General features: G+C 31.4%; 1 protein-coding gene and 1 long non-coding RNA gene across 4 annotated transcripts in view; one reads left to right on the plus strand and one right to left on the minus strand.

Annotated features, from left to right (window-relative positions):
• Nucleotides 1-27,330, minus strand: part of LOC149072706 (uncharacterized) — a 494,426-nt gene that overhangs the window by 325,665 nt on the left and 141,431 nt on the right. The window lies entirely within an intron of this gene.
• LOC149072707 (uncharacterized) overlaps nt 7,421-27,330 on the plus strand; it is a 214,648-nt gene continuing 194,738 nt past the window's right edge. For all 3 annotated transcript variants that reach the window (XR_016194503.1, XR_016194504.1, XR_016194509.1), the window contains exon 1: nt 7,421-7,577. This is a non-coding gene — a long non-coding RNA (uncharacterized LOC149072707). The remainder of the gene's footprint in view (nt 7,578-27,330) is intronic.

Below are 27,330 nucleotides of genomic sequence, written 5' to 3' on the forward strand. Positions count from 1 at the left end.
TCTTATTTCGTTCTCGAAACACGTGTGAAAACTTTTAAATCGTCTAAATTCAAAGATTTATTAGAAAATATTATTTTCATTTAAAATACGAAATATTAGATTCAAATTTTTTATTTCGAAAATATTTATTTGACAAATCAAAATTTAAGAATATTTAATTAAATAAGTTGAAGGTTCAAAAAATGTGTAATTACATTTTGAAGTTTTAAAAACGTTTAATTAAAATTTCAAAAAATGTATGCTTTAGCTTTTAAGTTTTAAAAATATTTAACTTGAAGTTCAAAATTTAAAAATATCTGATTAATATTCAAAATTTAATTATATTTGATGAAAATTAAAAATTTGAAAATATCTGATTAGTATTCAAAATTTAATTACATTTGATAAAAATTCAAAATTTCAAAATATTTAATGAAAACTCAAAATTATAGCAAAACACTATTTGATTTATTAGTTGCACTATCTGGTTTTTTTTGCAATATCTGAAAATACACAATTTATTTCAATATTTGTGAGCAGTATTTATTTTTCTGAATATTTATAAATTCACTATATTTATTTATAATTTTCAAGATTAAAAAAAATTCACCATTTATTATTTTCAGAATTTAAAAGTCGGAATTCAAAAATATTAAAATTATAAAATTCTCATTTGAGAGAATTACAGTAAATGCATAAGAATTTAAGCTTCTGGAGGAAATTATTTTGCTCCAAAAAAAAAAAAATTATCGATGATTACAGCTACAAATTAATAAGATTAAAATAATCCAAAATTTTGTTATCATAATTGAATAAAAAATCGTATATTAACACATATCCAATTTAAAATATAATTATAATACAATAATTATACATATTGCCTCTGATTTAGAGGCATTTTAACGATTAATCACGCGGAAACAATATACTACGTATAGAAAATTACTTGCGTAAATTAAAATTGTAGAGGTTAAATAAAAATATAAATTAAATAGTAAAAAAATTATTTGTGTATATTAATTACTACCTACCTTCATAAATCACCTGCTACTCATAGGATACAACAGTGTATTTAACGCACAATAAATTAATGAACCCGATAGCAACAGTTTAAATCAACCATCACGTGTACTAGTCTCCTCATTACTGGGGGGACCCAAAAAAATATCGTACTAACCGATTGCGGACTTCGCAACCCGTTAGTCCAATAACCATATTACGTTATATTTCTCCCGTTTCAAACTCGTACACGTTTTTGAACTTACGACCTAGATTCGGTTTACCCCCTTTCTCCCCTTTGAAACCAGAGTATACAGTATATACCGATGTATTCTATCGATAGTGAAAATGAACCAGGAAAAAACCGGGCTAAAAACGAGAGGGAAAAGGTTGAAAGTGAAGCCTTTTTACCTTTTGATACATAGGAAAAAAAAACTATTTTCCGTTGAAAACTCTTCCGGGATAGGGGGTTAGTTGTTCGTCCCAGGAAGTACGTACTACGAAAGTGAAAGCTGCATTCAAAGGGGCCTTCTTGCGCACATATAGTACGCAGTATAACCCTTTTTTTAGCCTCCTGTATAAAAGTATAGTAGGCTGAACAAACATTGGAAGGAAACAGTTACGGAATTCAACATCTGCATATCCAAAGAGGTTATCGAACTTATCGGGAGCAGGAACTGAAATTTATTTTACGGATTGACCTACTAGGAAAAATTGTACTGAAATTGTGTCCCCCCCCCCTTTCCTTGATGACATACTAATTTAATTTAGTACTGTACGCGTTATAAAACGAGGTACAGTCCACAAAAAGGTTTAGTATACACAAAACTGAATAAGTTTTAGCTTTGTATGGTTGGTATGTTTTGTTGATTGATTTTCATTTAATTTTTGGATCTTGATCCAGTGTGTCTGTCGTTCTGGAATTTCACAACATTTTAAAAATTTCCTTATCCTTTTTTCAGAACAACGTTGATGAGCCAAAAAACAGAGAACAAGGCCCCAAAAATGTGTCCCCCTCTTTCCTTGACGACAATAATTTCATTTGGTACAATACGTGTTATATTACTAGGGCCAGTCCAAAAATAATGTTCTTAGTATGTGAAAACTGAATTAGTTAAGTTTTAGCTTGGTACAGTATGGTATGTTTGGATTGGTTCTCATTGACTTTTTGGATCTTGTTCCAGCATGCCTGCAATTCTGAAATATGACAACGGTTTCGAAATTGCCTTTACCCTTTTCAGAATCACGATGATGAGCCAAAAAACGGAGCACATGCCAAGGACCCAAAAATTGTGTCTTCTCTTTCCCTGATGACACTCTAATTTCATTCAGTAGGCTGTATGCATTATGATAAGAGGGCCGATTCAAAAAGAATGATCTTAGGATGCACACACAAACTGAATTATATGTACTAGTTTAGTGCTATAGCTTGGTATGGTATGCTATAGATTGGTTCACACTTTTTGGACCTTGGTCCAGCGTATCTGCCATTCTGGAATTTGACACCACTTTCAAAATTGCCTGTACCTTTTTGAGAACTACGTTGATGAGCGAAAACGCATCACATGTCCATTGCCCAAAAACTATTCGGTCGACACTTGTTTTTATGAATTTGAACTGACTTGAACAATTGGCTCGTAAATAGAAAATACTTTCAAAAGAAATTATATTGTTCTAGACCTGAGGACTAGTTAGTAAAAATGTGCCAGTTCATAAATTAGAGGTTGGTAAAAACGAGCGGTGACTATATTTACTTTTTCATCTTAACCCTCTATGGTTCACCCCCATAAAAAAACGTATTAAAAAATAATTTTTTTTTACATAAACAGATGTAAATTGGTACTATTAACATATTTTTAATTTAAACATAATATCAATACAGCAATTTAATTAATTAGAGTTGATTGTTTAATCAATTTGTTTAGAAGGCTATGTAAACAAATAAAATTTTGCTTCAAAATTCAATAGTTGTTTCCTTGAATTTTATTTCCAATCCCCTCAATTTTAGGAGTGATTTTATGAATCTCTGAACACGTAAGATTTTAGTAGCTCACAAAAAGTGACAACAACAAGGAATCAACTCTTTCTAGATAAAAATGTGTTGTATTTTATACCCGTATTTTACATTAAAATGGCATTAAAAGATGTATTTTCTAAAACACCAAAAAAATTGAGAAAAGAATGCCATCTATGCCCAAATATACACCAGACCATAGAGAATTAAATGGTGTTTGCAATACTAAATATTGGGACAAATTGGGAAAAAATCAAGCACCAATATATTTTAGCATTTATTTTTAAATTATTTACGTATGAGTATTATATAAAAATTCCTCAAAAAATGCTAACCGCAGCTCAAAAATTCATGTTTGTCCAGGGCCCGAATTTATGAGGAACGGGCCTGATTCTGAAAAACATTGTCCAGTATGTCTTCCGAGAACAACAGACTTGATGGATAAGTGCGAAACGTGACTGGGGCAATGTCAAAACAGACCATAGCTAAACTTTAATATAGTTTGTGAATAATTAAATAATACTCATTATTCTTTTGTCTTTGTATGCGGACGTATTTTTCTCCTTTTTTGAATATTTTATACTCGAGTATACCTTTCTATGCTCTGATAATCATTTTTTTTAGCTGAAATGACTTCTTTAATATTTTTTTACCAGTTCAGCCAGCACATATGTTTTACTCATTCAACATGAAACCACACTTGGACCACCTATTTTTACAAAGATTTTACTTTAGAATGTGTTCAACACTTGTGTCTGTTATTGTTATTTGTTATGTAGTGTAAAGAAAGTTTTCGGGTCAACCAAGCACATTGAGTTTACTTTCCGGCGTGAAATTTTGACAAATTTCGAATTACAGCAAGAAACCAAGTTGTGTGTTGAAATGAATGTGAAAAAGCTCGAAAAGAATGATGGAATCCTATATTTATAGAGATTTCTATGAGTTTCGATAAACATGCCATCCCTGGGAAAATCAGAGTTCGGTTCCTACAGTAGAGTACTGAGAAAAAAATTCCTAAATATTTATGTTTAAGAAAATTTTATAGTTTTCTAGATATTTTGAGGTTAACAAGAAAAAAATGCCTTGTTCTAATGAGTTTGTAAACTACTGTATATGAATTTAAATCTATTTAAGTAATAAATATCGGATGAATTTCAAAATTTCTATAATTTTCTGATCCGATTGATAATTTACATATAACCTCGAAATATTACAAGGGTTACTATATCATAGGATACAAAAAAAAATTATAAAAATTACTTTTTTTAGTTTTATTTCAATAGAAAACAATTTTTTGAAAATATTTGTGATTTTAAAATATGTAAAAATCATAGTTTTCAGATATATAAAAAATTCATATCAAATTTCCCAATAGCTTTTATAAAAATAAACAGAATCTATTGGGAAATTTGTTATGAATCCTGTATATCTGAAAACAAAATTTTTCACAATTAATTTTTTTAATAAAACGCAGAATAAATTTTAAATTATTTTAGTAAAAATGAGTTGGAAATTAACTTTCTCCTGCATTTTTATAATTTATGTGATAGAATATTTATATTTTAATTTCGTTAATAATTGCAGTTGTTTGTTAACTTGATACTCAGTATATTGTTAATTTGCGCGCTTAATATTACAATATGATTTATTTGAAAAAAATAATTTAGATTAATCGATTTATGCAAATTACACACACACTTAATGTAAGGTAGTAGATAATTCTATTTTACACGATAATAAGTTAAACGATGGAAAGTTTCATTTCCTTATAACTAATTAATCAAAATTCAGATGAATTGAAGAAATATTGACAATTACTTATAGTATTTATCAAGTACTTATCGTCAAAAATATGTGAATATATGTTATATTTGCATTTTATTAGAAACAATATTAATTAGTACTAAATTATTAAACTTTTAATTTTATTTACATAACCAAATATTGATGATATGTGAAAACTGTCTATAAATTTCATTTCTTAACTTTTTTTACAACTGTGAAAAGAAATAAATAATATTAAACATATCAGAGCAAGCAAAATATGTATAGTAGTTAATAAATGTATTAATAAAATATCGAGAGATGGGGCTTCTATCAAATGTTAGGCGAAACTTCGATATTAATCATTAGACAAATAAGACTGATTGTAATATGATAAATTTTCCACTGTTGTATTTTTCAAGTAATATATAGAATAATTGATATTATGTGTTTTGTATATCACTAAATATGAATTTAGTTTCACATTAAATCCCTCGTAAAATAGTATTTACTGAACGGGTAAAAATTATCATCGGGTAAAGTTAATATTAAAGGGTCTCTGAATAATATGATATTTCATTAATTCATGGCTATTTAACTGTGCACTAGAGCAGATTTTGCATTATCGTGAGAATTTTTTTGTTAAAAAAATCAAAAAAATATAATCTTATTTGTTTAAAACAACATGTTTTATTTATTTTTTTAAGAAGATTCATCTTTTTTCGGTTTTTATGTGGAAAAAAAAATTATTCAACTAAAAATATTTGTGCTAGTATTTATTATTGAAACAAAAAAAAGGATTTAGCAAAGCACGGTGATCTTAAGAATACGGATAAATTTATAATAATAGAATTTAATTATTAAATTTAAATAAAAAGACACAAAACATGAATTTAATCATAATATTTTGGTTTTGATGAACAATTGTTTTCAAATTTTCCTTAAATATTTATTGTTAGACAGAGTCCTAAAACCTCAGGTTTTAGTTTTATCTTCTTTTCTCACATTCAGCTTATGCAATAAAAAAACAAACGAATTTTACGATTGATTATTTTCTCAATTATTTCAAATTAAATTTTTTTATCGAATTAATTATTCATACTTAATGCACTGATAAGAAACGATTTCCAGCGTTTTTTTACTTGGAAAATCAAAAAAATATTAATCCCAGCGCGAGCTTTAACATTTAAATGTATTCAACCAGTCTTCAACACCGTGCATACGGTTGAAGAAAATCAATAACAAAGCCAATCTGTATCGAAAATCATTGATTTTACTAATGAATTAATACATTTTTGTCTGATTTGATCATTTTTAAATTGGCTCACAATAAATATATGCCAAAAGTGGTGTTATAGGCATTGTATTAAAGAAAACACAGCTAAAACTAATCTAGAAGGTCTCATTGAGAAATCTACGTATTACCTCGAATCTAATCAATACTGATTATGACGCATTTTAAAATTCTATTATCTTATTATCTTATTATCTATTATCTTCTTATTTAATTAAAACTAAAATTCACTAAATTCTACAAAATTAAATAGTTTTAGTGCTAAGAAAACTCTTACCTGTATGGAAAAGCATACACATTATCAGGTAATCCAGAGCCGAGCACACTTGTTCCACGAACACAAAAATGTTATTGTCCATGGTGCAACAATTCCCACGTTCCATGTACACATGGACGATGGACGATATAAGCAACAACACATAACCAAAAACTAAAAACACGTCTATATCAACAATATCAAACACACACACACATATACGCCAAACACCAACGTCAACGTCGTGATCCTCGGAAAATACCCGTAAATGAAAAGTTCTAGCCCACCACAGAATCTTGGCACCTCCCATTCGAGGAAAAAGTGCAAAAAAAAGGGGGCAACATCTTAAGGCACCACCATCTTAGGTGCATAGAAGCCAACGACCTATACGAACTTTACCAATTTCCCACACTAGCACCTTTCACTTTTTTTCTATATATCATCCCTTCCTCCTTCTGGTGGAATCATCATAAAACTTCAGTAAAAGTTAACTCCCCCCCCCTAAATTTATCCAGGATATTTTTCCAGGAAGCTAAAAGCTCCAAAGGGTACGATGAACCCTCTGGAGAACCCCAAAAAAAAACCTACAGAAAACCACACGATTCTTATACAACACGGAAAGAAAAGTGAAAGTGTTGAATTTTTTCCCAAGCCCCCACAGTACTTTCCTTATTATAAGGCCGGGGGGGGGGGGACATAAATGAAGGTTTGGGGGGGGGGCTTAGGTCCCATTGTGTTGCTCGCTACCGAACGGGGTAATATACCTCCTTAGCCTTTACCTACCCCCGATCTGATTTACCTGTCTGATATTTGAACTTACCTATACAGGCCTCTCTTGAAGGGGCATTCTTACGGGGGGGGGGGGGGTTGTAATAATAACACTGGGTAAAAAAAAAAAGTGAAGAAAGTGGGTGGGGTTGAAAATAATCGAAAGTGGTGGACAGGTTGGTATAGTATTGAAAAAGTTCATCAACCCTTTACCTACAGGCAATCGATGAGGAAAGTAAGAGAAAAAGGGGTTAAAAACATGTCTGTGTATAACCTCGGAATTTTCTCAGGTGTAGAACCCAAACTAGTATTTTCATGAACTTTCATCGACGTGCGTGGACATGGTTTAGCAGGTGCTCTCATATAATTGCCTAGTACTGATTAACCTAAGGGATAATGAAATCAAATGGATTTAAAAGTGCCTTGGTGTATTGTGTTTATGTGTTTGGATTTACTCTTTTTTTTCCACTGGCCTTTCAAGGATGGGTCACTGACCTGTAGGGGTATGTAAAATTTACCGATTATTCAGAAAATTATAAATTTAATTATTTTAATTATAAATATAGTCTATAGTAACATTACACATTAGGTTTATGATGTCTAAAATTCTGGATAGGAATTTTTTAATATTTGCTCAAAAATATTTTCAGGTTTTAAATTATACGAATGTTATTTTAATAAATATTTAATGTTCTATATAATAAGAGATTTTAATATTTATATTATTTTTAACCGGATTTATAACTTTTAGTACACAGGTGTACATTTATGTAAACTGACACGCCCCCTTTCATGTGACCTCTCATACTCGTATTATATTACCACGTGGTTGTTTTAAATTCTCCTAAAATTTAAATAAATTGAAGTAAATTAGATGACAAGTTTAAGAAAATAAATATTTATGAATATTTTAATGTAGTTTGTTTACACACATTTATGGTCATCGACATCATGAAGCATATAAACGTATTAATTAGAAGTTATTGCAGAATTTAAATTGGAACTTAATTTATGAAATTTAATATATGAACACTTTTACGGATCTTCGAGATATAATGCTGTTTATTTAAATTTATTGTTTATATTTCACATATCTGTCATTACAGATATAAGTGCACATGCGCAGTACATCATCAACCTGACACTACCTAAATATTTTTTGCATTCATGAGAAATTTCAAATTTCAATAATACTTGTATGGGTTTTCTACACCTCTCAACCAAAACTGCAATTGATAATATAATTTTCTGACAAAACAACTCTAATCCGTTTAGAGGATTAACATCCTAATCATCACTAAAACGGAATAGTTAATTAACAGTGTAAGATAATCAATAGTAATTGTTATTTATACTCAGATTATGAAATTATTATCAAATGATTTAAATATTTATAATTACTCAAAATAGCCTCTAATGACAGATTTGAATAAACGCTAAAGTTGATGGGTTTATGTAAATTTATTTTTGTTTCACGTATATGTCATTATCGATATCAGTGCGCATGCGCAATACACAATCAACCTGACATAATACCTAAATATTTTCATTCATTAGAAATTTCTAATTTCAATAATATTTTGCTATATATATTAGTTTTCTACACTTCTCAACCAATACTGCAATTGATAATATAATTTTATGACAAAACCTCCGTTTAGAGGATTAACAACCTAATCATCACTAAAACTACATTAATTATCAGTGTAGAATAATCAATAGTAATTGGTATTTATACTCGAATAACGATAAATAAACACGGAAATTTCCGATTTAGGGAAGATAATATCAAATGAATCAATGATTAATAATTACTCAACAGTATCTAATGATCGATTTGAATAAACACTAAAGTTAATGTGGTTTATGTAAATTTATCGTTTGTTTCACGTATCTGTCATTACCGATATGATTGCGCGTACGCAGTACAAAATCAACCTGTCCCTATTTAAATATTTGCATTCGTGAGAAATTTCAAATTTCAATGATATTTGCGTGGGTTTTCTGCACCTCCCAAACAAAACTGCAATTGATAATATAATTTCATGACGAAATACCACTCTAATCCGTTTAGGGGATTAACATCATAATCATCACTAAAACTGCATCGTTAATTACCAGAGTGTAAGAGATAATCAATAGTAATTATTATTTATACTAGAATAACCGTAAATAAACACGAAAATTTCCGATTTAGGCAAGATAATATCAAATGAATTAAAAATTAATAACTACTCAATAGTATCTAATGACCGATTTGAATAAATGCTAAAAACCCTCAAACTAAATATAATCTGTACAGTTAAACTCTTCTACATAGTACATTTTTGGGAAATTAATTTTTTTGATTATTTTTCCGTAATTAGAAATTTTGTTTCCACCATTATAATCGGTGGTTATAATATTCAGATTCATTCCGAATGCATCTCAATTGTACGTGTAATTATTATTAGCTGATAGATTATTAAAATAATCACACTAATAGCGAACGATATGGTCTCGAAATAAAACACTAACTACAAACCGAGCATCTATCGCCATCATTTACGTGGATTTCAGAGAAATGACAGGAATTTCAAAATGCCCTTTTTTTTTAAAAAATACTTTTCCAGTACTGTATATCTGAAAATGAGAGTAAAAATCTCTGATGATGATGGAACAATCTGATAGCGCCAATTAACCGACTACCATAGAAGTCTTTAAAATTCCTAACCTTTCCTTATATTGCCGAGGAAAGATGATTGGTTACCATCAGTATTTGCTTGATGTTCTGTCATTAGTGCTCTCCTGTCATCATCAAATGGAGATCCTTCCTTTTAATTATTATTTTTTCCATTTAATTAACATTCAGAATTTAATGACACTCTGTTTGTATGTAAATTTAGTTTCATTAAAAAAATATTTTCAATGCTGATGGGAATATTGCCGAATGTTTCGTGGAGCAAAAATTTTTTTTTTTCAACAAAGAGAAGCAATATTAATTGGTTTTTATAGCCGATTTAATGGTTTGCCAGATTATCAAACGTAAATATTGATTAGCAAAACTGCATTTATGGTTCATAAAAGTGTTTATTTTTCAACCATTTGCCCGTAACCATTATCTTCTGATCCGCAGAACATGTCGCCAATGTAAATACCACTTCATAATTTCAGATTTAGGAAATAAAATACTCTAAATTTGTTTTCATTTCTGTTTTTGCTGTCAGTCGGTCTGCTAATTTTTTCGTATGTATTTATATATTTTTTAATCCTAACATTGTTCCTCCTATTCATTTTTTTTCTGGTCCGCAAATTATCTGTCTCATTCATTTATTTTTTTCCAGTGTGCATGTAATTCCTCCATTTCACTTATTTTTTTGTCGGTCCGAAAAATTATTTTTTCCCGGCCGGTAAATTATTTCTCTTATTTATTTTTTGTTGTCCACAAATTATTTTTCTCTTATTTATTTTACGTTATTTTTCCACAAATTACTGCTCTCGTTTGCACCGGTCCGCAATTGAAAGAAAAGCTTGAAGAACACTGGTTTATGTAGAACAGTGCTATTCAACCGCTTGTCCACGAATATTTTCACCCAATCTACAGTATGTAGTCGCTATATAATTTCAAATTTGACAGATAAAATGGTTATACTCTGTTCATGTATTTTTGTCGGTCCGTAAATTATTTTTGGTATTTATAAATTTTTTTCTGCCGGTCCTCAAGTTATTTATTTCTCATTAATGGATTTTTTCTCCAGTCCACACATTATTTCTTCTATTTATGTGTTTTTATGCCTGTCCGCAAATTATTGATATTATTTATTGATTTATTGCCAGATCGCAAATCATTTACCCTATGTATGTATTTTTGACTGTCAGAAAATTATTCCCCTCTATTCATTTATATATTTCTTCCTAGTCCGCAAATTATTCATCCAATTTATTTATTAATGGTCCGCAAATTATTGATCTTGTTAATTTGATATTTTTTTCCAGTCAGTAAATTATTTCTCCTGTTTATGTTTTCTTCTGCCAGTCCACAAATTATTGATCCTATTTATGTATTTTCTGCCCCGGGAGTTACCAAATTATTTCTCCTGTGTATTTTTTGCCGGTCAGCAAATCATTTCTCCAATTTGTGTATTTTTACCGGTCCTCAAATTCTATTCCGCGACCTATTTCTTTTTTCATTTTTGCAAGTCCGTAAAATTTTGTCACCAGTCCGCAATTTTCAAAAACATTGAATAAAGCACTAGTTTAAAAGATTATAAAGCCCGTACGCGAACGTGCGCACTCCATACTTATCCCTCTAAAATATAGTTTCACGAATACAACACAAGATGGCGCTATGAAACGCTTCCGCATACAGCCCCGAAAGCCAAGTACGTGTATTTTCATTTTTTTACCTGAAAACTAAAAATACTCTCCGCTCCACAACCCTTTTCCTCGATAGAATTTCCATCGCCATCATCGATTATTATAGTAACCCTATCCCCGAATCAGAAACGCGAATTTACATAAATTTATAATAACGTATAAAAATTTGAAAAAAAAAATAAAAAATTCATAAATAAATATTCGATGATGACGTTAGAAAACACGAAAAATTTTTATGGGAATACTCTGCAGTACACAGAGCAGAATAAATTACTTAATGGGAGTAAGAAAGAGAGAGAGAGGAGATCGTATTTTAAACTAAGTACGCAGTTTTATACGAAAAATTAGAATTAAAAAAAAAAAAAAATTCTAATTATAAATTTTTTTTTTCAAAAAATCCAAACGACAAACACCAGCAATAAAAATAATTTAGAGATTCATCGCTCCGACAAAACGTGTACTTTTCGCATCCAGTATAAAAATACCCCCCCCCCCCTCCTTATTCTGCATTATTAATTTGATTCCTAAGTTATGTGCGGAGAGAGAGAGAGAGAAAGAATTTATTTCTCGGTGCTCGCAAATTATTTTTCACGCGTATACATGTAAAGGGAGAGAGAAAGAGCACTCCTTTTCCCAAAAATCGATAGTTTTCCAGTAGCGACGAAAAAATTTGCTAATTTTTTTTTTGGTTTTTGTGTGTGTCCTCGCCTTAAATATATACTTTATTAGTTCTTTGAGCAGCCAAAGAGAGACAGAGAGAGAGAGAGAGAGTTTGGAGAGAGAGAGAGAGAGAAGAGGACGTGTCCCCATTTCTAATTAAATCCTGTAACACTGCTACATTTAATTTATTACGATGCCCCAACTGTTATCTACGCCAGGCGCGTTTTCTAGAAACATCTAAGAAAAACAAAACAAAACTAAAAAAATTACTGTATAAATATTCCAAGTTTTGTCATTTTATTTTTATTTTATATTTATTTATTGTTTTTCTCCCCGAAATGCTGCTAACAAATGCCAACGCATTTATTTTCGTAATTTTTTTTTTTTGTGTGTGTGTTGAATTTTTGCTTATTTGTTATGTACCCACACGACCGCCGTTCGTTCTCTTGTATACTTATTTTACGGTTGGTTCTCTTTTGGATGCCCTTTACGTATCGACGCCCACTATGCAGATTCTCTCCCATTCGCCTGATTATTTTTTTTTTACCCCCTTCTGTCCTTTGATGTCCTCTCTTTTCTGTGTGTGTATGTCATTAATTATTCGTTAATTATTTTATTTATTTATTTATTTTTTTTAATCTGGATGCTGTCGTTGATCGGTTTTCGTTCGCGTCGTCGCCATTGCGGGTCTCTTTTTACCGCTTTTTGATACCCATACTGGGTATGTACATCTATTCCGACCGATAGCGTGTTTTTTTTTTGTTTTTTTATTTTAGTTTTGGTATAATTTTTAGCCCCCCCCCTTCCCTTTACGTGCGCTCCATCTTTTACCGATCTCGTTCCAGTATGTTCGAAACCCTTTCTATATCAGCGGTTGAGATCTAGAGGTAGGAATTTATATTCTGGAAGGCTTGTGTGTGTGTTTTGATAATGATTGGTTACAAGTTTTGTGTGTTGAGGTTTACCAGGTTAAATGTGGAATTTGTGTTGAGAGGTTTTTCGGTTCGTTTTCACGAAGTATCGAAATATTTCAACTGGGTACGGTATATATCTGTTTGTTTTTTTGTTTTTTTTTTATTGTTATCATTTTCCTAACGGCTGATGATCATCTGTGGTGATTTTCGATTTATTTTTCGTCAGCGTGAAAAATTGATTTTTCTGTGTGGGGTTGAAATTGAGCTCGTTTGATTATCAATCGTGATGGATTATTATTTTTTGGTTATTGGAATAAAATTTGATGTGTTGAAAATATTTTTTTTGATAAATTATCAATAAATTCGAAGAATTTTGTTCCACTAAACATATACTATTAAGCACTTTATTAATTCTTTGGGTACTGAAATGGAAATGCATATATAGAGACGATCGGAATAGATTTTAAAAAGAGCTGTTAATTTGGATTTTTGGCCATGAAAAATGACTGTTAGGCATACAGAGGTGGATTTAGCCGCCCGTGGGTTTCAAGAGAGAGAAGAGCCGCTCTTCTCTCTTTCTATTTTAATTTTCTTGGCCATTCCTTTCTCGAATTCGCTGCCCTGTGCTATAACCCGCTTGCCGCCCCTAGTCCCGTAAATACGTCTATGTTTCCAAGTCACTGTTTTAATCACTCACATGCTTGCGTACTGTATTTGTCTCTCCCATGCTCACACACTATGTTGGTCACTCCTCTAATCAGTTCTATGCTCACATACTCTCTAGGTCACTATTTTGATCATTCACATGCTTGCACATGTTCAGGGTCGCACTTTTTGGTGGCTCACTGACTGATCCCTTACTGTCTATGCCATTCTTTTGGTCACTTCCATGCTTACACTTTTAAGACCACTTTTTGATAACTCACATACGTGCGCTTTAAGTCACTCATTTGGTCTTCAACTGACCTGGTCCTTCGCTTTCTAGGTCACTTTTTTGATCACTCTCTTGTACAGGCTCTAGGTCACTCTTTTTTGTCATCCGCGTACTTCCACGCTCTCTGTAGGTCATTTGTTCACTCACATGCTTGCAATTTCTCTAGGTAAAAGCGGTTTGGTCACTCACTATCCTAAACCCTCGTAAAGGCGGATTTATGGTGGGCTATACACATTTTACTGCCCTTTTTGCCTTTTGCCATTCTACTAATTATCTTGACCGTTCATTATTAAAATTTGCCTCCCCTCTGAACTTGTCACCCTGGGCTATAGTCCGCTGAGCCTCCCCCTCCCCCGTAAGTATACCGGGTGTTCCAAGAATACTGTCTGAAAAGAATGAAAGTTCTACTGTTATTTCGAAAATTTAGGTGAAAAATATCAGCAGAAAAAGACGAAAATTCAGGCAGTAATAATGAAACCTACGTTATATATTGGAAGGGGATAGATAGATAGATAGAACCGCTCACAACCCCGGACTGATGCAAAGCACCTTACTTCCGTTACCTCAACAGAGGCAGAGTTGTGTCGGAAAAGTTAGCAAAGATTTATAGTGGTGGCTTCCCCTTGCCCCGTCTCACAAGTTCCGAATTACTCGCGTCGTTCTCCCCATGAAGACAGCCATCAACTCAATGCAACATACACGCCATTTGACAAAAATGAGTGACTGAATCCAATGACAAGAATTTATATCACAGATAATTCCACTTTTTCGTTTGGTTAAATCATACGAAGTGAATTTCTCTCAGAATTGCAAAGAATGACACAAATTCCACAAGTTGATCTTTTATTTTTTGGAAGGCCTACAATAATTTTCACATTTTCATGTCTTTCACAATTTTTAGTTTATGAGAGCTAAGTTTTAATTTTTTGTTGAAAATATTTTATATATACATATTTCAAATTTAGTACCAAACGTGGAATTTTTATTCCTTTCAGACACTCTTCGTGAAACACTCAGTATAACCAGGGCCTGTTTCTCGCAAGGGTAAACCGGGCACGTGTCTAGGGTCCACAAACTTTCAGGGCTGCAAAATTTGCTGACTTTTGTATTTTGGACGGGACCCACAACCTCTCTCCCTGCGTACGCCGCCGCCTCAAAGCAGACGACTACTAAGCCTTAGTTATAAGCGGCCCCAAAAATTCATATCAGCCCATGGCTCGAATGCATGAGAAATAAGCCCTGGTGATAACATGCATCAAGTTGAATCGAAAATATCATCATATAAATATTTTTATAAAAACAGAAAATGAATATTCATATAAATAACATAAATTATAGCTCTAATGCATTGAAATATATTTATTTACATTGAAATGGATTTAAAACTAAATTGAAATCGATTTAAAACTAAATTGAAATCGATTTAAAACTAAATTGAAATCGATTTAACTAAATTGAAATTTATTTAAAAAACTACATTGAAACTCCTCTTAACGGGCGACTTTCTTTTACGGCCAAAAAATTAATATAATTTCTCTATATTTTAAACTCTTCAACACGAACCTCTCTTTTTCACGGTCACCCCTATTTTACGGATGGTCTACCAGTGTCCGCAAAACAGGGATTTACTTTATTTGAATATTATCAATGCTCCTATTTCTAAAGTAAAAAATTATTTCTTACTGTTCTTAAATATTTATAAAAATTTACATTGGCTTCAAAAAATGAATAAAATTTCTTCGGAAATTATAGAATATTCTAAGAAACGACAGTGACACGTTATTGAATTTTAAAATATATGGTCCGTAAACAAAAGCATCAAGACATCATTCTTCAACGCGACATGATACTATATCGACTTTTAATTTTTCTAATAGAATTTTCCCTCAAGGTATTTTACGGGTAAATCACGGGTAAAGTTTTACGGGAAATGTAAGATTAAAAAATACTTTAGATCCTTCAAGAAAGTTTTTCGGAACAACAATAGCCTTTAAATAACGCAATAACCCCATGAAAAAAAATAATGTTTTACGTCGACGGTGGCACAGCCAGCGGCACCTAGCGGCGGAACATGACAAGCAATATCCCCCAAGATTGGGCCTCATCGCCCCAATCTTTCTTCACTTCACTCCCCTACACCATTACACACACAAAGCCGTTCTGTGATATCCTTTTCGATACTTACATTACCATCCTTCCTCATCTCTTAAACCCTTACCTTACCCACTCGGTATCTCGGTATCTCAGCCTCAGGGCGTGAAAACGCTTCGACATCAACTGCCTGGATTATCTCAGCTGGTGTAAATTTAAAATCAAAGCCTATTTGTAAACGTTTACACATTAGCTTAGGCCGGAAAAATATTTCGAGATAATAACGCGAATTAACTAAGATGGTGAAGAGAAGCTCGTTTTTGGATAAGGGTTAATAACGTGACAATAAAGAGGTCATATCGATAAATTCCAACGGAGAAAATTCAATAAAAAGGTACCCGTTTTTAACGGTAAAGTACTACCGTAATTTCGGATTTGTGACGTGTGAATTTTGGTTTTTATAAAACATTTCTAAATTTTATACCTCATAAATTTCTAACGATATCTCTCTATGAGAAATATTTCCGTTTTATATACTGTGATATCACAGTATTTATTGGGAAATTTTGGTTCTATTGAAAAAAGGAGGGCCTTAAAGAATTTATAAATTGGCTTAAAATTTTAGAAATTTGATATTTTTGGTACCATAAAAACTGCATCGATAGATTGAAGTCACGCTATCAATGGTAACACAAAAAATCTTAGCAGAGACAAATAACACGCTATTCATAGAAAAAAAATTGGGCGTTATTTTAGAGTGTGTATGTTCATGTTTGAGCGCATTATGAAATAATCGAAACGTATTATATATTATATAATGCGTTTTGATTTCCTGATTTTAATTTGACGCATAATTGAGCTTCTGTTGATCGATCGATTATGAAGTTCTACTTGGATATGAATAAGATATAAAACCAATATTAACGGAGTAAATTTGCAGAACACCTCAAAAAATACAGTGTTTGATCATTGGGGTTGTCCACGTGACCGGCATTTTTGTTTTTTAATTTTAATGAACCGATTTTTTGGGTTTTTTTATTGTAATGACCCGTTTTTTTTTATTTCAAAAATACCTCGTATATTGTTAATTTTTTTTAATTTCAAAAATACCTCGTGTATTGTTAATTTTTTTTACTAAAACAAATTGCGTATTTGCAACAAAGATTACTTGAATTCGTTACCTTGGTTCGAAACAGGGATATACATAATTCACGTTAATTTCAAAACAGCAAATTTTAAACTTTTCTATAATATACATCCTATATATACATAATTCACTCTAAATATACTAATATAACTTTTATTTAGCAAGGTTAAGAATTTAAATCGACTTCAGGCTTTTATTTCTCGGTGATTGGTGAATATTTTATGGCATTTAGCATATTTTGGCGACATTCGGTATTTTAACTCGACGACGGTCACCAAAATGAACCGGTTGTAAATCTATGTCATACTAATATGACTTTTATTTGATAAGTTAGAATATTAATGGAAAATTGTGAATTGGTAAAATTGTAATTAATTTCCAACACGAAAAGAAAAGATCCGTATTGAAAATAAAATAAAATTTGTGATCAACTGAGATGAAATCCGTACATATTAAAACCGTAAATTTAAATTTTTTCACTAAAATATATTCTAATTCACTCCAAATGTACAAAAATGATTTCTATTTAGTAAGGTCTAATTTGAATTGAATTCAGCTTTTCATTTTCCGCTGATTGGCGAGTATTTTATGACATTTACCATATTTTGGCGGTATTTTCCGTATTTTAACTCAATGACGGTCACCACAATTAAAAGTAGTGAATTGGTAAAAATTGTAATTAATTTCCACCACGGAAAAGAAAACGTCCGTATTCAAAACAAGATGAAATTTATAAATTAAGATGATTAGTTAACTATATATATACTAATTACTCGATCCGAGAAAGAACAATCATCCAAAAAAAATTAAGAATTAACAATTAATGCAAATGAATCCGATAAGAGAGATTGAACAATGGACGTTTTCTAAATTGGGCAATGCTAATCCTTAAATCTGAAGGAGTTTCTTAAGGAGGGAGAATGTGCATGCGCATTCTTTTCTGTCAAAAAGAAAACAACAAGGAGCGAGAACGTCTATCATTTAACAAGAGAGCCGTTCGTCACTAAAGTGTCATTTACCGTGTATGTTATGTGATTGCCCGCCCATGTTAATTGAGTTAAAGGTTCTTCTCCCACTTCTAAGCGAGGAAATGGTACCTGATGATTAAACACCTGATGATCTTTTCTCGTTTGTCTGTCTCTCTTTCTCTCTCTGGAGCAGAAGCAGCAGCAGCAAAATAAGTACTACGGAGAAATTTCAATGGTTTAAGGTTTCCATCGTCGAGCAGTTTTAATTGCGATCTTTGTGAGCCGGAATGAAGACATGGGAAAGAGATCACACGGAGCGAGAATCTTAATGGTTCTTCGACAATAATATACATATATAAGCCTCGCTTGACTTTCTACCTACACTCACACATGCACTACTTTTTAAATACCCATACCCGGAGCGAAATTACGAAAATACCCGGCGAAAGTTATCGCGAAACATACGTGGGAATTGGCCTGTTAAACTAATGAATTGAAAATAAGTGATAATAAAACGGGGGTATAGACAGACGGCTTATTCTTAGCCTCTAGCTGAGAAATAAGTCTCTCTAGTATAGAACCAGTTTAAGGCGAGTCTATCAATTATTCATCTTAAATACTATTATAAATTTTCCATCTTTTATTTTATTCATACAGCCCAAATAAAAGTTATAATTATTGATATTTATGTTTTCAGTTGACGTTTATCAGTTACCACGGTAAAAAAAAATATGTTACATGTCTTATCAAAACAATTATTGACCGTCTGCGTTGATTTGAATAAATTAATTGCATAATTTCAGAAACCTTTCAGAAAGATAATTAGTGTGACTATATGACCTGTATTTTTAGGATATTTTGCAATTACGAATCAACGAAGTATACTTGAATTTGTTATCTTAGATATGATAGGCTATATATAATCCACATACATTTATAGCTGCAATAATATGAAATATACATCTTGAACTACTTCAGATAAAGTAAGTGATTTAGTAGGTTTGAATGTAAATGGAAATTAGCCTTTCATTTCCAGCTGCTTAGCGAGGTTTTTATGGTAATTTTTATATTTTGGCTGCATATGGCGATGTCCCATATTTTAACTAGATGAAATATGGTCACCAAAATTTTAAACAAACCGTTTTTGAATTGAAGTTGTAATTAATTTTAAACAAGAAATTAAAAATTAGAAAAAATCAACATTTGAAACGATCACTTGTAGTTAATAAGTTTCAAAATTTATGTATGCATTTAATAAATATTGATCTGAAAATTTATATTAGCTTATTCTTATCCTCTAGCTGAGAAATAAGTCTCCCTGATATATGATTGTTTAAGGCGAGTCTATCGATTATTCATCTTGAATACTATTATAAATTTCCCATCTTTTATTCATACAGCCCAAATAAAATTGATAATTATTGGTATATATGTTTTTAATAGACGTTCATTAGTTACCCAGCAAAAAAATGGCATACGTTACAAGTCTTATTAAACAATTAGTAATTGTATGTATAATTTCAATACATTTAATTCCATGATTTCAAACATCTTAGAATTTGTGATAATTGGTGACCACATGACACGCATTTCTCGCATCTTTTACCAACCCGACTGTTTGATGAAGAATGTCCCGTATTTTAAACAAAAATAACTTGAATTTATATTCCCTGATTCACTGAAAACACGGATACATATAATTCACGTAAATTTATATAACTGCAATATATAAAATAAATCCTAATTAACTCTATATATGTTCCGTGATTAGAAAGATAATTATTAAATTATCCTGCTGATTGGTGATTTTTTTAATGATAATTTGTGCGTATTTTCGCGGTATTTTGCAATGTTCCGTATTTCAACTCGACGAAATATGGTCACCAAAAATCATAACAAACCGGCTGTGAATTGATAAAGAAATCAAAAATTTAAAAAAAAAATAAAAATTAAAAAAAAAATCACTGGTGGTTAAGTTTTAAATTTTATGAATGATGATTAATACATTTAATAAAAATCAACTGTGAAAATTTATATTAGCTTATTCATAGCCTCTAGCTGAGAAATAAGTATCCCTGGTATATTACTGTTTAAGGCGAGTCTATCATATTGTAATATTATAAATTTTGTCTTTCATTTTATTCATACAACTCAAATAAAAGTAATAACTATTGATATTGTAGAGTGTTCATTATTATTCAGTAAAGAATGTCTTTCCATTACGGAAGTTATTAAATTAAATTGAAGAAATTTTATAACTTCAAAAATCTCATAATATACTTGTACTCATTTTCTTTGGCTATTTTACCATCCCGACTCTTTGATAATTGATGTCCAGTATTTTCAACGGAGATTGCTTGAACTTAATAATCTTCACTGAAAACATGGATATATGAAACACAACGGAAAATTTAAATTTATTTTCAACTCCAGATTTTTAGTATGTTTGAATTTAAATGAAATTTTTCGCAATCTAATTCCAGCTGATTGGCTAGTTAATATAGTTTGGCAATTGTTTTGGCGACATTTAGCATATGTCCTGTTTTTTAACTCGATGAAATGTGGTCACAGAAAATCATAAACAAACCGGTTGTGAATTGTTGAAATTGTAATTAATTTTCAACAAGAAAGGAAAAATTTTAAATCATAATTAATTTTCAATAAGAAATTAAGAAATGAAAAAAAAATAATTTTAAAATTCACTTATAATGTAGAAAATTTAAAATTTATGAATACGAATACATCTATAACCCATAAAAATTTCATTATAAAAGTTGTTCATGAAAATTTTCAAAATCCACAAAAAAAATCTTTAAAATCTTTCTACAATGAGATTTTAACATTTAAAAAATATATGTGTGAAAAGTATTTATTTGAACTTTAGTAATAAATATAGAAACATTTTAAGGTTCATATTTACATTAAAGTCAACGACCTAAGGGAACTAACCTATCATTCTCGAAAAAAAAATTATGTTTGAATTTTTTTTAAAAATTTGAACACTTTCTTAAAGATTTGATGCTGACAACGGTGGGGTTGGAATGAATAGGGTCTAAGAAAAGAATTTTTTTTCTTAAGAAATGGGGCCCCGTAGGTACTTTCTTAAGAAAGTGGGAAATCGAATAGATGTTGGGATGGAAAATAATAATAATAATAGTAATAAGAAATGGCTGTCAACCCTTTATATTGTAAATGTGTGGGAACTTATTTTTACTCGGAGGGTAAAGTAAGGAGTTGAGAACAGGTAATGTAAGAAATTCCTAGACTTTAGGAAAGTGAACTTAGGTCATTGACATGATAATGTTTGGAAAATTTTGTGATTGAACTCAAAAAATATCAACAGGTAGTGAAAAATTAAACTAAAAAATATATTATGCGAAAACACATGTATAAAAAATCATACTATGTGAAAAATATTCAAAAAATTGTATATTATGTAAAACATATTCAGAAAATGTGTACATAAAAATATTTTAAATAGCCGTATTATGAAAAAAATACTTAAAAATTATTCTAAATGGTCAAGTAAAAATATTTAAAAAATTATTTTAAAAGGCCAAGTAAAAATATTCTAAAGTCGTGTAAAAATATTCTAAAGTCGTGTAAAAATATTCTAAAGTCGTGTAAAAATATCCTAAAGTCGTGTAAAAATATTCTAGTCGTGTGAAAATATTCTAGTCGTGTAAAAATATTTTAAAAAATCGCGTAAAAATGTTTCCGAAAATCATGTAAAAATATTTCGAAAAATTTGTAATATGTAAGAAATATTTTAAAAAATCGCGTAAAAATGTTTCCGAAAATCATGTAAAAATATTTCGAAAAATTTGTAATATGTAAGAAATATTTTAAAAAATCATATGTAAAAATATTAAAAAAAATCATATGTAAATATATTAAAAAAAATCATAATATGTAATAATATTTAAAAAAACCGTATTCAATAAATATTCAAAAAATTGCATGATAAATTTTCTTATGAAATTGTATGATAATTTTTCCACAGAAAAACCGTATGAAAAGTTTCCTCAGAAATAATCACATGATAACTTTTCCCAAAAAAACACATACACGTCAGCGACCGAACGTTGCGCTGTGATTAATTAAAAATCCCCAAAAGTGAATTTTTAACCAAAATTCCGGAACTGCCCATTTTGACGTGACTTTAATATGCAAAAATAACTATATTAACACGATAAAAAAAAAACGGTGAAATGTTTCGCTGCAGACAATATTGAAAAGAGCGATCCCACCATCCGTTCTTCATATAAAAGTCTTCAGTAAATATTAATTTCGCGATAATGCAATAAAACCTAGCTTATTATAATTGAGGTTTTCCGCAAGGGCGAACGAACACTCACCACACCAGTTACTGGCGTGTGTGTAAGATATTTATATATATAAAAATAACGTTGTTTTGGGGACCAGAGCATGTACCAAGACTGTGCTAAGACTTTTACCTTTTTCCCAAGAACCACATACTCTCTCTCATCCATGGAAATGATTTCAAGAAGAAGCCTAAGAAGCGAGAGTTAAAAGAGAGTCCTGTGCTTCTTTTCTCCTATAATATGTGTCCGCCTTATCTTAGAAAAGGAGGATATATAAAGTAAGAAAAGAAGCTTTTTGGGACGACTAGTAGGTAAAAGGTGGTGGGTTTTAGATCCAGGTGAAAACACATAAGGGACTGTAACCAGTGGTGGTGGTGGGTGGTTGGCATGACGTGTGGCTGCAGCTTCCTCATTTGCATAAAACGTGCTAGCTAGCAACCATTAAAACTAAGCGGGAAGTGTGTGTCGGTGAGGGTAAAAGTCGTTCATTCTCATCATATATATAAGAGAGCGAGAGAGAGAGAGAGGGTAAACGCAAATTTGAGCTGGTTTTGCTGCGAGGCGGAAGAGTAATTTTAAAAAGTAAGCGCATGAATAAAGCGCTAACGTGAGCTAACAAGCGCCATGCCACATAACAGCAGCAACAAGCATTGAGCTTTTAAAAAAAAAAAAATTAAATTTTAAAAAAGATTTCCTAAAAGGGAAGTAAGTTGGATTTTTGATGGAAAATTCAACGAAAACTACTCGAAAAACTTTTTTTTTCTTTTTTTAAATTATATTCTCGAAAGCGTTAAGTCAATTAACAGAAATTGATAATATTCCAGAAAAATTAATAAGAATATTTAAATTTTCTTTCCCCTTAAATCAACAAAATTCCCGTCGCAAAATATTTACTACGAAGACTTTATTGTTTGGTGATGAATAATAAAATATTTATTTTACGCGTGTCGTGAAAATACAGAAATATTTTTTTAATGCATAAATGTCACGAAATTCAATTTTCAAAATTGTAATAATAATAATTTTTAACATATGCGGAAATGTGAGTTTTTTTTTTTTTTTTGAAAAATAATCAAGAAATAATATTTGAGTATATTTTCTGAAAAATTAATTTGTTCGCATTTACATTATTATTGAAAAGAGTTTTTAGAATTTTTAATTAATTCGAAGTTTAAGATAGCGACTCTTTTACATTAATATCAAAAGAGATTAGTGAAATGGTTTCGCATTGGAGGAAGATTCAATGACGACAACAATGATTTAAAAAAAATAACAATAACAATAACAACAACAACAGTGAATTTTATATGCGGCGCTTGAACATGCAACATTAATTTTAAAATTTAATATTACTATTTTTTTTCTGCATTCGGAGAGGAAATTAAAAATAAATAGAAATATCTCTAGCGAATTATCCTAATTTGCATACTGTGATTGAGGTCACCGATCGATAACAAAGTGTTCTTTGGAGAAGTACAAATATCATTGCTCTTTCTTGGATATGTCTTCCGATTGTTTCGAATACATTACTTGTGTTAATGACTGTTATTAAAGTATGAGGATTCGATTATGTTTCGGAAGAAATGTGGTTTTGTTTTAGTTTTGAGGAATGTGGATAGATAAATCCCCGTCTAGGACGTGATTTGGCCATCCACATTTATATGGCATTTGTACCCCATTTGTTACAAAATATGGAAATTTTGTTATTAAAGCTTGATTTATTTGATTGAAATTATTGGTCGATAATATTCGAGGTATTTCTGAAAAATAAAATGAGATATTCATTTATGGTTTGATATTCTAAGATGACTTCCAGACGTTTGCTATCATAGATCAATAATATGACATGATCAATAATAATTTTTTGCACCTGTATTTCTCTATTAAATTTTAAAATCTTTAAGCTGGGACCATATCCTCTCTTTGTGGTGCTGAGTGATGTTATTCGTAAAAGTAATTTTGAAGTGATTTCGCTTCTAAATTTTGAAAGGTATTTCTGTAAAAAGAGGGTTGTTTTAATCCAGCGGAAAATAAATTCAAATTGTAATGCATGTTTATGGTTATTTACATTTCGAACATTTTGATCATGATCATTTATATTTTGAGCACTAGCTATTTGGTTTTTTGAAGCGTCGTTATTGTCATATTTTCCTTGAGTCGACATTTGATATCTATTTAACATCAAATAGGAATAAAAGTTTATAGATACAATCAATAAAATCGTTGAAAATTTTTACTGATTGATCCCATTTTTCTTTCTTTTTTGACAAAATGTTCTTAAATTTAATTTTTACTGAAATCATGCATGAAGACAATACGCGTTATTTATGGCGGATCGCATTTATTTGGTAAATTCAACTTTTTTTTTAATGAAATACATTTAATTTACTGCTGATTTGCTGTAGGTTGTTTTTATTGCCTGAAGTCAGTTTTTACGCGATTTCGGAAGTAATTGGCGAGTTTTCTCTAATTGGTGACTTTTTGGCGACCTCCAGTATTTGAAATCTGTAGTAAAAGGGAAGCTATTTTTAACACCAAACACCGTATCTTTAAAAGCAATGGATGGGCAAGACTAAAAGTGGGGGGGGGGGGGCTATGTACATGTTAGCCAAGTAGCTAAAACGCTGGAGCCTTTAAACGGCTAACCGGCCATCAACACATGTTTATTGTCTTTTTATGCACAAATGCTTTTTAAAAATTAAAAAAAAGAATGAAATCTTAAATTTTTGAAGGAGTGTTTCCCGTTAAAGAGATTTTGAGGGGTAAAAATTAATTTAATACGCCTCTAGATACATATTTGCGAACACTGGTCTTGAGATATTTTAGTAAAATCGAATGGAAGGTGAGCCTTAACAGGTGGTTAGAGGGGCCACTGAGCTGTTTGAAGAAATTCAGATGTAAAGAACCTACACAATAAATCGTCCCTCCAGACATATCAGCCTGGATCAGCACCTACTCTGGGCTAGAGTTGAGTAGAGCCGTCTCAACATTATCATTCGCAGAGCAAAGTGATGTTCTGGGGACCCATATTTTGCTGGAAGTAAGGGATTACATATTTGCCTACTTAAACTCGTGAAGTAATAATACCAGATCTCTCATTATCTCAGCCTCCTATAGGTACGGCCCGGATGGGGGGGGGGGGGGTCTCGGGTATATCGAAGAGCCTCGTATTCATGAGAGATACGGTACTATCATTTTCGAGAGTAAATATAAAAACGGAATTCCAGCCAGGTTGGGGCCACTGAACATCACTTTCCCAGGCTGGGGAGGCATGGTGCTTTTGAGACGGCCCTGGGTCCAGGTTCTATAAGCAGCTCTGCTGGATTCTCATAATAGTCACATTTTCTCTTGCCATATTTACACATGAAAGCTTAATTTCTTCGCACCTCACTTTAGACGTCTTTAAAACACATTTTCGTGACTCCTCTTTCATCCTATTTTCCTCCGTGGCCCCCCTAGAATATCCCAGGATCACAAAGGGGCCATATAGCTCCAATTTAAAAACTACTGATCTAACCCGATGAGATTTGTTATCATTTTTGAGAATAACGATGTAAATATGTAAGTTTTTACTTCCAGCTCCAGAACATCACTTTGTCCGAGGACCTCTGATGTTGAGATGGCCCTAGGCAAACCTAGGTAAAGAAAGAAGGTCCTTGAACTCCCTAGCACATGGGTCCGGAGACCGACGTTATTTATAACACACATTTTTGTTTAATAATAATTTACAAAAAAATCGATTCCAAAGTAAAAAGCATATTGCTCTTGAAAGACTGGGGGGGGGGGGTTGGCTGTATGAGACAAAAACATGGGGACCACGAGATAAAAATAAAGTATAAAGGGTGTCCTAATGAAGATCTTCCATTAATGCTACGGGGCCTGGGGCTCTACCATCCCCCATTTTTTTCCTGAACGTGCGAGTTTCCAAACTCAATTTACAAAGCAAAAATTTCAATCATTTCAACACAATATACGCTATAAATTTTTTTCAATTACCTATTTTTAAGAAAGAATAAAATTTATTTCTTTTGTTTTTAATGCCAATGTGTGTGTGTTGTTTCTAATGCACATAAGCAAGTCCAGGAAACATACAGAAATATTGTTTTCATTATTTTTTTGATTAATATGTCTAAACTGAAGGATCCGAAGGGGAAAGAAAACGAAAAAATTGTAAAAACTAATCCAAATCTGAATTCGGCCGGTAAAAGGTTAAACGTCCCGACATTCCTGGACGAGTGTGGGATCAGGATGTGCTTGCTGCAGGGAATGGCATATCAACCAGCCGCCCCACACACGTTTTATTACTTTTCGCATAGTAAAATGAAAGTATTTGAGGTTTTGTGATTGTATTGTAATAATTTTTTTTTTTCAAAAATAAATAAAAACACGAATTTTTCACAAACGCAACACTACCGCGAGTGTAAAAAACCGTAATCCGAATCTCAGTGTCAATGGTTCCCTCCACTTCTTGATCAACTATCGCTTTCCCTCCTTGTATTCGGAGGAAAACCCAAAGAATTTTCCGAAAAAGTAAAGTAAGTGGGAGAAAAATAGAGTTCTTGGGGGGATTCGAACCATGAACAGTTTGGTCACTTTCTATTCTGTGGCGTCATCGGACGCACTGCTCCACAATTGATGCTAGCCATTCGTAATTAAATACTATATCAATTCGCGAACATCTATTTGTCTCTATTGCTCTCAGAATGGACACCTATAGTAATAGTGATCGCTAGACACGTCAGTTTCTCTCGGATATCCTTTTATAAGCATTGGGGGGGGGGGGGTTGGTAGGATCCCTGGTCACTCAATGTCCAACATAGATAAAAATACGACAGGAAATGATTTTGTTTTTGTTTAGAAA

This window comes from Pholcus phalangioides, unplaced genomic scaffold, assembly GCF_987345545.1.
Source record: "Pholcus phalangioides strain wild (caught in Gottingen) unplaced genomic scaffold, Ppha-v1.0 ptg000017l_1, whole genome shotgun sequence".
Taxonomy (NCBI): domain Eukaryota; kingdom Metazoa; phylum Arthropoda; class Arachnida; order Araneae; family Pholcidae; genus Pholcus; species Pholcus phalangioides.